Raw genomic sequence first — 12,750 nt, forward strand, 5'->3', positions numbered from 1 at the left:
GATGCCACTGTTTTGCAGTTCATCCAAAAATATGTCACTTGTGAAATCCCTTCACAAACGACAAATAGTAACCTTCATGCACAAATTGTACAATTTCAAAGACACAAATGTGGCCAATATTGTCGTCCCAAATACAAAAAGAAAGGGAAATACTACACCAAATGCCAGTTTGGTTTCCCTAGACCAGTTACAGAAACAAGTGAAGAAAACAACTTCATGTCTTCAGTTAGACATAGTGTTAAAGGTAAATCACCTAAGAACACGTATTACATAAAAAGAACAGAAGAATCAAAATATATCAATGATTACAATGCAATCATTGCCCACTTATGGAATGCAAACATACTTGTGCAGTACATTGCAGACAATTCCACTGCCGTTGCACAATATGTTACAGCATACTTAACAAAAGCCGAAAAAACAGAGCTTCAAGACCTCTGCAATGACCTATCATCAGACAAAAGACTATCTCAGAAACTGTACAGCTTAGGCTCTCATAGAGAATGTGGTGCCTACGAAGCTGCAGATCGTTTAACCGGTACTGCTTTCTATGGAACATCTGAAAATATAGTATGGCTAAGTATTGGTCCTGCTAAATCTAGAAAAAGAGTTCTCAAATCATATGACGACATAGAAACAGTAGCAAAAAATGATCCAAACAGCCAAGATATTTTGAAAAACAATTTACTAGACACATACTACCCGAACAGGAGTACCACTTTGGAAAACATATGTCTATACCACATAGCCCAAAGCTTTGCATACAAAAATAATATAAAACCTGATGAAAGCAAAGGTAGAATACAGTGACAGATTGTGAAGCCAGCTTAGTAAAACTTACCAAACCAAGTTTAATTAATCATATCAAATTGTCATTAAAAACTCCTCAACAGAAAGAACTATATTACATGTCCCTCCTACAACTTTTTAAACCATGGAGAAAAGAAGAAGAGTTACTAGATAACTATGACTGCTACAAAGATGCTTTCAAAGCAAATGAAAGCACTATCACCGATGTAAACTTTATGCAGTACAAAACAATGTTGCAAAATGAACAGCAACATGAAGAAGAACTCCAGGCCCAACTAGATAAGGACACTCCCGACAGTAGTCAACCTTCTGTAACAGGAAGCCAAGAACCACTGGGACAGCCACTAATAGCAAATGAGGCAGAATTAGCTATGCCAGAAGTAGAAAGCACCATGTGTCACTCTAAAGAAGATACAGATGACTTAACTGCACTACAATCGAAACTAAACAAAGAGCAGTGCACCATTTTTGAAGAAGTAACAAAAGAAATTGCACATGGTGTACAACATGAAAATAAAGAATGTACCTGCAAAAATTACAAACCTATACTACTGTACATCAGTGGTGAAGCTGGTTCAGGCAAAACAGCCTTAATCAAATCATCAGCAAGTTCCTTCAACAATTGGCAAACAACAAACTGTCAGCTGTTGTAACTGCCCCCACAGGTTTAGCTGCCTACATACAACATAGGTGGTGTCACTTTACACCGATCACTACTCCTTCCAGTAGAACACAAAAACAAATTAGATTATTACAAACTTTTTCGAGAAGCTGCAATGGAACTACGCAGAGTGTTAAAACAAATGAAAATGCTACTAATAGATGAAGTGAGCATGGTCTCCAACCTAATGTTGGCTTTGATTCATCTCAGATGGCAAGAAGTACTTAAAACAAACTACGAAGAACTCTTTGGAGGAAAACACATTATTGTTTTCGGAGATCTTCTTCAATTGACACCAGTGAAAGGTGAACCTATTTTTAAAACTTTAGGATTAGGACACAAACTCTGCCATAAAACTATTGGCAACATAGGAAATGTCAACCTTTGTCAACATTTCCAAAACAAAGAATCAACAGAAAACATGTGCCAATCTACAGACCTCACCTACGCCAACATTTTAAAAAGTATTAGAGTTGTTGTACTATCTCAAGAAGCACAAACAATATTAAAAGCCCGGCACATCCATGCACTTTATGGCGATAACTCAGGTGCTACTGATGTTATGTAACAATTAGCGCAAAAAAATGTCAATTGTATGGCCTTAATGCCAACTCGTGCAAGCTGTTCCAAATTCAATGAAACAATGTTAAAAAAAGAAATGCAACCAATAATTGAAATTTGCTCCACAGACAAACTGGACGTACATGGTATTACACTACCAATGTGTCAACAAGCCACAACAAGACTAAATACCTTAGAAAATTCAATCTCCAACACAGCTGGCTTGGAAAAAATATTAAAATTATCCTTAAACTGTAGAGTAATGATTAAACGTAACCTGGACGTGGAGCAAGGACTAGTTATGGGGCACTGGGTACAGTTGTTGGCTTTCAAACATACCCACGTGACAACACAATTCAGTTTGTCAATATACTCTTTGACAAACTTTCAGAAATAAAAAGGATAGAGCGCTCAACAGCTCCATTCCTTCTCTTCAAAGACATGTATGTACGCAGAGAACAATTTTCTCTAACTCTTGCATATGCAGTCACCGTTCATAAATCCCAAGGTCTTACCCTAGGCAAAGCATTGATAGATATTGGTAACACAGTCTTTAAAGAAGACATGAGCTACGTAGCACTATAACGCTTACATACACTTGACGGTCTATTTCTAATCAACTTTGATGCAAGTAAAGTCAACGCTGATATTCCTTGCATTCTAGAATACAATAGACTACGTTCACTATACACCCCCCAATCTAAAAGCATATCCTGTTCCACAAAAAATAAAACGTTTTAAAAGCAAACTAATTCAAACAGAAATGCAACAGAATCTGACTGTAAATCCTCCAAAGAGAGTAAATGAAGCTAATACTTCATCATTCACCATAAGTAAAGAAGAACCTATTAGTTAAAGTAACTTAGGTACTTCATCAGAGAGGCAACATACTCTCTGAAGAAATGACTTGGAAACAGAACTACCTGGTCCATTCAAATTTTCAAATGTAACTGGTGTAAGTTGTTACGCAAATGAAGCAATGACTATTCTATTTCAATTGCCACCAATTGCTGACAACATTTACATACACAGTTCAGACCAATTGTTTTTGCAAATGTTAGTCCTTCATAGAAATGCAAAAAACAATCCTGACAACACGTATAGTGTTCACGGAATAAGACAAGAATTGGACTACTGTGCTGGAATGGTAAAATTCACTATAAGCTCAAAAGAAGATCCACAAGAATTTCTAATGTACTCACTACAAGTATTGGAAAACAAAAACATACCTATAAATGAAATCTTCCAGATTGCATACTTGTGGAAACATACCTGCACTCTCTACAACAATGTTACACAAGAAGAAATCCCAAAAGAGCGCTTTGTGTATGTATCCATACCAAATTGTGAATCCATTCCATTTCAGCAACTTGTACAACATGCAAACCATGGCAGATTATGTACTAACTGCAATTCAGATAATCACTCCACCTTACTGATACAAACACATAGTAAATACTTAATACTAATGCTTCTGCGTTACAATGCAGGTGGTATCAAAAACAACTGCAAGCTGACTGGATTCACATATGGTCAAGTATCTCTTGGTAGAAAAATCTTCACAACAATAGGTATAATCTACCACGTAGGAGCCACAACCAATGCAGGTCACTACACTGCATATGTGAAAAAGAAATGTGGATGGTTCGAATGTAATGATAGTACCATTACTCTAAAGCAGAGATTACCAGTAAATCTTACAAACACTTATTTAATCTTCTTAAAGCCAAAATTTAATAACTGATCTGTACTTAAACATTAACAAAACTTCAATTATAAAACCATATACTGTTAGAATACGTCAACAAGTATCCTAATACCCCAAGATTCTATAACAACCAAACAGATAAATGAATACCACTAAATTATAACAAGAAAAAAACAGTTAGAATACGCCAACAGGTATCTAACTGCCCCAAGATTTTGCAACAACCAAACAGATAAATCAATACCACTAAATTAAAAAGAAAATGATAATTACAGTTAGAATACGCCAAAAGGTATGTAACTGCTTCAGAAATCTGCAATAAAAATGTGGATGGTTACTCTAAAGCAGAGATTACTACCAAATCTTACAAACACTTTTTTAATCTTCTTAAAACCAAAATGTAATAATTCATCTGTACTTCAACATTAAAAAAAATTAAATGAAAAAACTATAAACTGTTAGAATACGCCAACAGGTATCTAACTAGCCCAAGATTGTATAACAACCATAACGATAAATGAATACCAATGAATTGTAACAAAAAATAGACAGTTAGAATACGCCAACAGGTATGTAACTGCTTCAGAAATCTGCAACAATCAAACAGATAGAACATTAACCAGAAACAAGAAGCAAGCACTGAAAGGAAACAAACAAATAGACTGTAGCATAACAAAAAAGGGTTTTTTAATCCGACAAGGATTTTTTTTTCCTACGGACCCAATGATTTCAAAAACAAACACAAAAACGGAGCAAAATGCACAGTACTCTGGTTTGTAAACCAAATATGAGGGTAAAAAATAAAAAGCTGAAATATCTATTATGAAATGTAATAAGTCTTTATAGAATACATACACTAACATGCTCTTTTCTTTTATCACAGAACTTGAAAAAGAATACTTCCTCCAGGTACCAAACTCATGTAAAAAATGTATCGAATGTCAACAAATAATGCAGTAAGTATAATTGAAACCATTTGAAAGATAATCAAATCTATAGGTGTCATCTATGGCTGTGATATGGTGCAGTGGTTGTGGTCACAACCTAGAGTATTGAGTATACAGCCTACAGCCTTCACCCATGCACCCTGCCACAACCACCAACACATGTCACACCCATAGTAGCTTATAACTTCAGTACTTATAACTTCGGTCTTGGGTTCACTCTGGCCACAACTCCAAAACATATCACACGCATACATCACACCCATGTTTGATTCTATGGGCATGATCAATGGGTGTGATATGCTGCAGTCGTTGCCGCCAGGGCCTAGAGTCTTGGGTGCATGGCCTTTGACCATGCACCCAAGACTCTAGGCCCTGGCAGCAACCACTGCAGCACATCAGACCCATAGATCACACCCATAGAATCAGACATTTTTAACTATGATCACACCCATAGAATCAAACATTTTTAACTAGGCCTCATGGCATTTGTAATGTCTGCGGACACCTTGGGTGTCCTTAGAACAGTTTCTACTTGCCTGCGAACAATATGCACAGGTATAGTGTCCTCAGGACATCTCCATTTTCATTTATTTGCGGACATCCTGAACACCGCGTGTGTTCTTAGAACAGTTTCAACTTGTGTGCGAACAGTACGGACATCCCGAACACCGCGTGTGTTCTTAGAACAGTTTCTACTTGCCTGCGAACAATATGGACAGGTATAGTGTCCTCAGGACACCTCCATTTTCATTTATTTGCGGACATCCTGAACACCGCGTGTGTTCTTAGAACAGTTTCAACTTGTCTGCGAACAGTACGGACAGGTATAGTGTCCTCAGGACACCTCCATTTTCATTATTTGCGGACATCCCGGGCACGGCATGTGATCTTAGAACAGTTTCAACTTGGCTGCGAAAAATACGGACAGCTAAAGTGTCCTCAGGACACCTCCATTTTCATTTATTTGCGGACATCCCGGACACGGCGTGTTTTCTTAGAACAGTTTCAACTTGCCTGCGAACAGTACGGACAGGTATAGTGTCCTCAGGACATCCCCATATGGAACAATTGCAGACATCAAGGACAGCGCTACTGTCCACGGACACAACAAACACAACAGCGGTGCCAACCAGCTAAATAGATACAATATTTGAACCATTCCCCCCACCATCCCCAAACAGTCTTACAGACCAACACACTTGCCAAAATTGTATTTCCGCATCATTTGACACGGCACTGTCTGCGGGCGTCCGCGGATCAAAATGGCGGGCGTTTCCAAAAATCTGACGCACTTCACGCTCTTCACCATCCAATCAGCAGACACGTTGTATGTCCGCGGACATGACGCAAGCCGTTTAACCAATCAGGACAATGTCCGCGGAGCGAACAGGGAAAAGTGTCCGCCTACCGAACATAGATATCACTATTTTTTTTTTACATAGTTTTTGGTCATTTTTTAAAAAAAACTACTGGAAGGATTTTGACCAAATTTACAAAAGCACGCTTTCGGGACCAAGCTGCTGCCCCTGCCGCAAATTTGCTGAATATCCGCCCAGCGGTTTGGGCTGTAGGCATGAACAAAGTTTTTCCCCCATTCAGTCTATGGGAAAAAAATATGTTTTGGGACCCCCCCATAACTTTGTCCCACCTGAACCAAACCTCACCAAACTTTGCAAAAAGATTTAAAGTGGCCCATATTTTGCAAAGTTTGGTGAGGATTGGTCCAGGTGGAGCGGAGTTATAGGCCACCCAAAAAGTGCTCTTCCTATGGAAACAGCAACTTATCCATAACTACAAGGCCACTACCGTGGGCCGTGTAATATATGTGTATTTGTATCAGTTTACTCTTTCTCCCCTTACGTGATCAAGCGCTCAGTGTCGCGCGAAACGCGTTGTCTGCAGGTTGTGCTCCACGGCGTCCTGCCTCTGTTTGTCTATGTGTTGCAGCTCATTGTACTATATATTATTTTGAACAATCTTTTTCTTTTTTAAACATTAAAAGCACCCGTATTTACAAACACAGTGTTTTTCTGTGTTTATCTGGATTTCTGGAGTTTTGCAATCATGCTTGGCCCGCGGGAGTGCAGTTGGCCATTTCCTCCTTTTGCTCGAATATATATATATATATATATATATATATATATATATATATATATATATATATATATATATATATATGAAGTTGCCTCGTAGCACAGTATAAGGCTTTTGGAGTGCACTCCAGAAAACAAACCCACGTGGTGATTCCACACTGGACCCAGAGTTACAAAAGACCAGCAGTCCTTCAAACGTCCAAAAATATTCTTTTAATGAAATGCCAAGGACAAAAGAGAAAGTGCGTGGACAACGACGCGTTTCACGGCAAAGCTAACCGCTTGATCAGGTTGAGGGTGCTGAAACAAAAGAAGTACATTTAAACCTGTGTATACTCTATGGTGTACATGGATAGAGCGCCCTGCACAATGTTAGCCATTTGGTTGAACGAAATCCTCCATGTTTCAGTGTGTTTTTTTAAACCCCAGTGGGTTACGTAAAAAACATTAAATTGTATAAAATACATTTGTTAGGCATATCAAATTGGCTGGCAATGTGTCACTTTCTCAACATGTAAACCCCACATAATAAACTTTAAAATGTCCTCCAATTGTACATATTACACTTGTTTTGTAATGCTGCGTGTAACGTGTTTGTTTATAGATCTGAAACACGTATGTTTCCGATGTCAAGAATACGCAGACAGGGGGCCAGTAAGTTTCAAGGTGTTGACTTGTCGCAGTCCTGGTTTCTTAGTAATTCATATTCCTGCAATTCGAAAACGAATTACCGAAAGCTATGTTTCAATATAACTTGTATCATTTGTTGAAATTTCCATACATCAGATTATTTGTAGTCTAGGTTTTTCAGTTAAAGTGCAAGTGCCTTTAGGCTGCTTCTGCAATGAAACTTAAACCAGCCTATCACTAATAAAGTGCTAGTGCATCTCGGGCTACTTTTTACATATACCACATGTAAAGATGTATAAAGTGCAAGTGCCTATGTGCAAAATCGCAATAGTTAGCCCCAATGGCTAGTGTGCAAATAGCAATATAGCAGCATAAGAATCCTATACAGAGGTATATAAAGTGCTTAGTGCATTCATAGCCTTAGTGTTGGATCAACAGATTATATCCACACTACCATGTGGATAATGATACAATAAAATACAAGACTGCGATAATGGATAAAACCCGAATTAAAGAAACACACCAAAAAATAATGATACACTGATCTTTGTGCATTAAAGGAGGGGGACAAGTTTAAAATCACTAGAATAGGATATAACCACAGGTTTAACTAGAGTTCCTAAATAACACAGCAATAAAGTTGCTCACCCTTCATAGGAAATAAGAAAGAAAATGTTTAAAATGAGATAGCTAGAGATAAAGGGAATCTAAAATTCATTCAATTACTATCATTAAAATATTGAATTGATAGACTCTAAAACCTACAGGCTAATGTGAGAAAAAACGGTGGTGTGAACAAAAAATATAGCATAAAAAACCCTGTGTGCAATTTAAATAAATAACATAAAGTAATCCCATAGAATCTATCTGACTGATGGAACTACAAATTATGTTAAAACGTGTCCCAGAGAGTTTTAAAGAAATGCAAAGAATCGGCACGGGAGTGTCTCAAAGTAAACACTCAAGACTAGCAATGTCTCCTCATCTTAAAGCAAGATAAAAAATACACAATACATAATACCAATGCAGGTAGTTGGTTTAGGTCCCAAGAAAGGTATAGAGTTCCTCATCCAGGTTATGTCCCTTGGGTTTCTTAGTTTCTAAGTCCAAAATGTATTTTGTCTCAGTTTGTCTAAGGAGCAATTCTCGGTTTCCTCCTCTTGGTGCCTTTAGAATGACATGTATCCCAAAGTAGGCGAAGCCTTGAAGGTTGCCTCCATGTGTTTCCTGAAAGTGGAGAGCCATCGGGTACGTAGGATCAATATTCTTGATGGCTCTTATGTGTTGCAGTATCCTCAATTTTAATTTGCCAATAGTACTACCTATGTACCATTTGTCACAAGGACAAGTGAGCACATCCACAACATACTCAGTTTCACAAGTGATATGAGATTTAATGATCATGTTTTTGTGTCATATTGGATGGAGGTAGTTTTTGGTATTCTTGGCGAATTTGCACGCCTTACATTTCATGCACTTCTGGAAGCCGTCCGGTATTGCTCCAAGCCAACTTTGGCCTGTTGAGACAATTTTGGGACTCATATAACTAGATACAAGGTTATCCCGGAATGAGGCAGAGCGTCTGAAGGTGATGTTGATGTTGTTACCCAGAATGCTTGGCAAATGTTCATCTTGTTTCAATTTATGCCAATGTTTATGCATTATATGACGTATGTTGTTGGAAGCTTTGCTATACATTAAAATTAATCTGGTGTCTCCTGTCTCCAAACTAGTAACTGTTGGGACTTTGGGCATCAACAAGATAGAACGATCTTTCTCTCGTGCCTTGTTGTACGCTCTTTCCAGCACTTTCTTAGGATAGCCCCTTTGTAGGAACTTTAGGGCCATACTTCCACATTCTTTGTCGAAGGTTTCAAGTTGGGAACAGTTGCGTCATATGCAAATAAATTCACCGTAAGGTATGCTCCAGTTCAGAGCTGTGGGGTGGTTGCTTATGGCATGAAGTGGTACGTTTGAGCTAGTGGGTTTGCTGTACAGTTCTGTTATTAGTTCAGTAGTAGACGATAGCAGTCTTGCTATGGGACTCGGTGAACTGTAGATCAAATTCATTAATGTTAATGAATTTGACAAACTCCAACCATTCAATAGTAGACCCATCCCAGATGATAAACAGGTCATCTATGTAACGTAACCAAAGTACAATCTTATCTGTCTTTTCAGCATTAATGGATGTCCAAACTTTAAACTTCTCCCACCAACCCATAGTAAGATTGGCATACGATGGAGCAAACGTAGTTCCCATAGCTGTACCTTGCAACTGGGTGTAGAAGTTCTTATTAAACAAAAAGCTGTTATTTGTCAAGCATAGGTTGATCATTTCCAGAATCATCTTGCCATGTTCTAAATAGTTAAGTGATCTGGTTTTTAGAAAATAATCATATGATTTGAGGCCATCTGTATGCTTGATGTATGTGTATAAAGAAACCACATCAAGTGTGGCTAGTATGTATGACTTTCCCCAAGGTATCCCATCAATTTTGTTGAAGAAGTCTTTAGTATCGCGTAGGTATGACGGTAAAGTGGTGACAAATTGAATTAGGGTTTCATCCAGTAATTTTCATATGTTTTCAAGTGGTGCACCACATAGCGTAACTATCGGCCTCCCTGGTGGTTTAGTTTTATTCTTATGCACCTTGGGTAGGAAATAAATAGTAGGCATCACCAGAAATTGTGGATGTAGGTATTTACACATGTCCTCATCTAGCAAGCCTTTCTCTTTCCATTCGGAGAGCAGATCAAAAAGTTTATTGTTCATCTCTGCTGTAGGATCTGTGGCCAATAGCTTGTAGCAGTCAATGTCCTTAAGTTGTCTATTGGCCTCGCAAATATAATCTTGCCGATTCATAATGACTATGTTAGTGCACTTGTCTGAGGGTTTAATAACACAGTCATCCATTCTGCGTAGATTAGACAAGATCTCCTGTTCACGACGAGTGAGATTATCTTTCATATTCATTTTCTTTTTCCTGAATATTTTCAGGTCACTTATAACCAGATCTTGAAAAGCCTCAACATGCCCTCCTGGGTTAAACATCGGATTGAAGCGTGATTGTAATTTAAGTTTACTTTTGCTGGGCCAATCAGTTTGTATGTTCATTAGTTCCCATTGTGGGTCACTAATGTCTTCATTGTCTTGCCATTCCGATTAGAGGTGGATGAGGTCAGGCAATATATGTGAATCCTCAATTGTCACAGGGGTGTAGCCACCCAGAGGCTCATCTTTTTTGGGTATGGGTGGATTAATGGCAAAAAACCTTTTCAACCGGATTTTACGCATATACTTGTGAAAGTCAATTCTGGTTTCAGCTAAATTATATGGGGACGTAGGGCAGAAATTAAGGCCCAACCTGAGTACAGATTGTTCTTTGTGGGTAAACTCTCGTGATGTGAGGTTAATGATAGACATGTCTGGTGTTTTACTTTGTTCTTCCATTAATTTTTTGTCCCAGAGTGTGTTTTTCTGTCTGTCTATATGTGGTCACTGCGCCCCTGCATTTTATTTTTTGCATTCAGAATTTACGAATGCAGTAATTTTGGCCACAACATGATCACATAGATCCCAGTATACCGAGTCAACTGGTGCCTCCATACAATGCCCCTGAGACTGACTTGTGACATCAAGTGGAGGAGTTGCGTCAAACCATCCAGCCGATGCAGCTGGAGAGGGTGCCTGTAGTGACACCCAGCCCAACAAAGTGCTGAGGAGACTCTACACCGCCATCCCAAGAGAGCGAACAACAGCTCTTCCGGCACACTCAAGAGTCACGTCAGCCCCAAGTAAATCAATTGTGTCCCGCCCCACTCCAGCCTTGGCAGACTGCCACATGTGTGGACAGGAGGGCCACACTTTCTGTATGTGCACAATCCCACTGGATTATATCCTAGTTGCAGCAAGGTTGCAGGCCTTGAACACTCCCAACACATACAATGTTGGGAACAGGAAGCAGAGCACCTCAATCCTCAATACTAATGTGCTCCAGCCGAATAGAGAAACACAACAATTCTGCACCATCAGACAAGCCCAAGGGTGCAGTGACACCACCGGTAGGCAAGTTTTCTGGGAACTAGCATCCACCTAAACCGGCTAATCCATCGAAGGGTAATATTACCTGTATTCAAATTACCAAGTGCACCACCTGAACATCATACTCAAACCCTGACTAGCTTGTACCACCAGCAACCATGAAAATTGCCATTGCCGATGACAGGCAAAAGTCAATCAAGGTTTTGGTCAGTAATGTGACGAACAGGACCATCCACTTACCAGGATGCACCATCATTGCACAGTTTGACCTGACCACTTCTGTAGTCCCAGCGAGTGTTGTCATGGGCACTCTGAGCTGAGACGGTGTTGGACCCAAAGACCTAGGAGAGTGACAATGGCAATTTGAAGGAGCCCCAGGGAAATCGGTAAGGCCACGGGGTGGAACACCAGACCTGGGTGTCTGATGACACGCTAATCAGGGAGCGGTTTCAATGCCTGGCACCAGGATACATGGAGCATGTTCACCTCCATCTGAATGATCTTCTGCAGGCAGGGATTATTCGGGAGTCCATGAGCCCACATGCTTATCCTATTGTAGTCACCCAGAAGAAGAACAGGGATGTCTGAATGTGCATCAACTACCGTTGTCTTAATACTCACACTATTCCGGAACAGTAGACCATGCCCCAGGTGATGAGGCTTTGGTCTGCCTGACGGGAGTACGTGGTCTTTGGTCTGGGACTTGCAGTGTGGATATTACCAGATCCCAATGTATCCGGTTGATCATGAGAAGACAGATTTCATCTGTCTGTTAGGATTTTACAAGTTTGTTAGGCTGCTTCAGGGGATCTCCGGTGCACCAACATCATGCCAGCACCTCATGGAAAAGAAAATCAATAATAAACAAGCAAATGCAGCTTACAGCATAAAACACTGGATATAGCACCTGATGCTACATTCAAAAGACACATTTAATGTGCTTTAGAAGGATGAAGTGCTAAGTTGTCCCTGCTTTACTTTGGACAATTTCAGCTATCGCATATGTATGTTTGTGTTTGCATTTATTAAACAAGAAGGTATTTGTGAGTACTTTGATTAAACATTGTTTATATAAGGACAGCTAGCATAATTTAGTGTTGGAAAGGCTAAAGAAGTCTCTTTGTGGACCTTGCCTCAGCGTGACTTTGAAGATTCTCGAATCTGAATCTTTATTTTTGGTTTCAAATCCTATCAAGAAGAGATATCGAGTTTTAAGTATGGATTGACGACTGCTCTTTCTTGCTCAACGAAGGTTCAGTTCCTATTTGAACTTAAACCAGTTTTTCTGTCTATGT

Source organism: Ambystoma mexicanum, chromosome 1q (assembly GCF_040938575.1).
Source record: "Ambystoma mexicanum isolate Mex_15411 chromosome 1q, UKY_AmexF1_1, whole genome shotgun sequence".
In the NCBI taxonomy this organism is placed as follows: Eukaryota; Metazoa; Chordata; class Amphibia; order Caudata; family Ambystomatidae; genus Ambystoma; species Ambystoma mexicanum.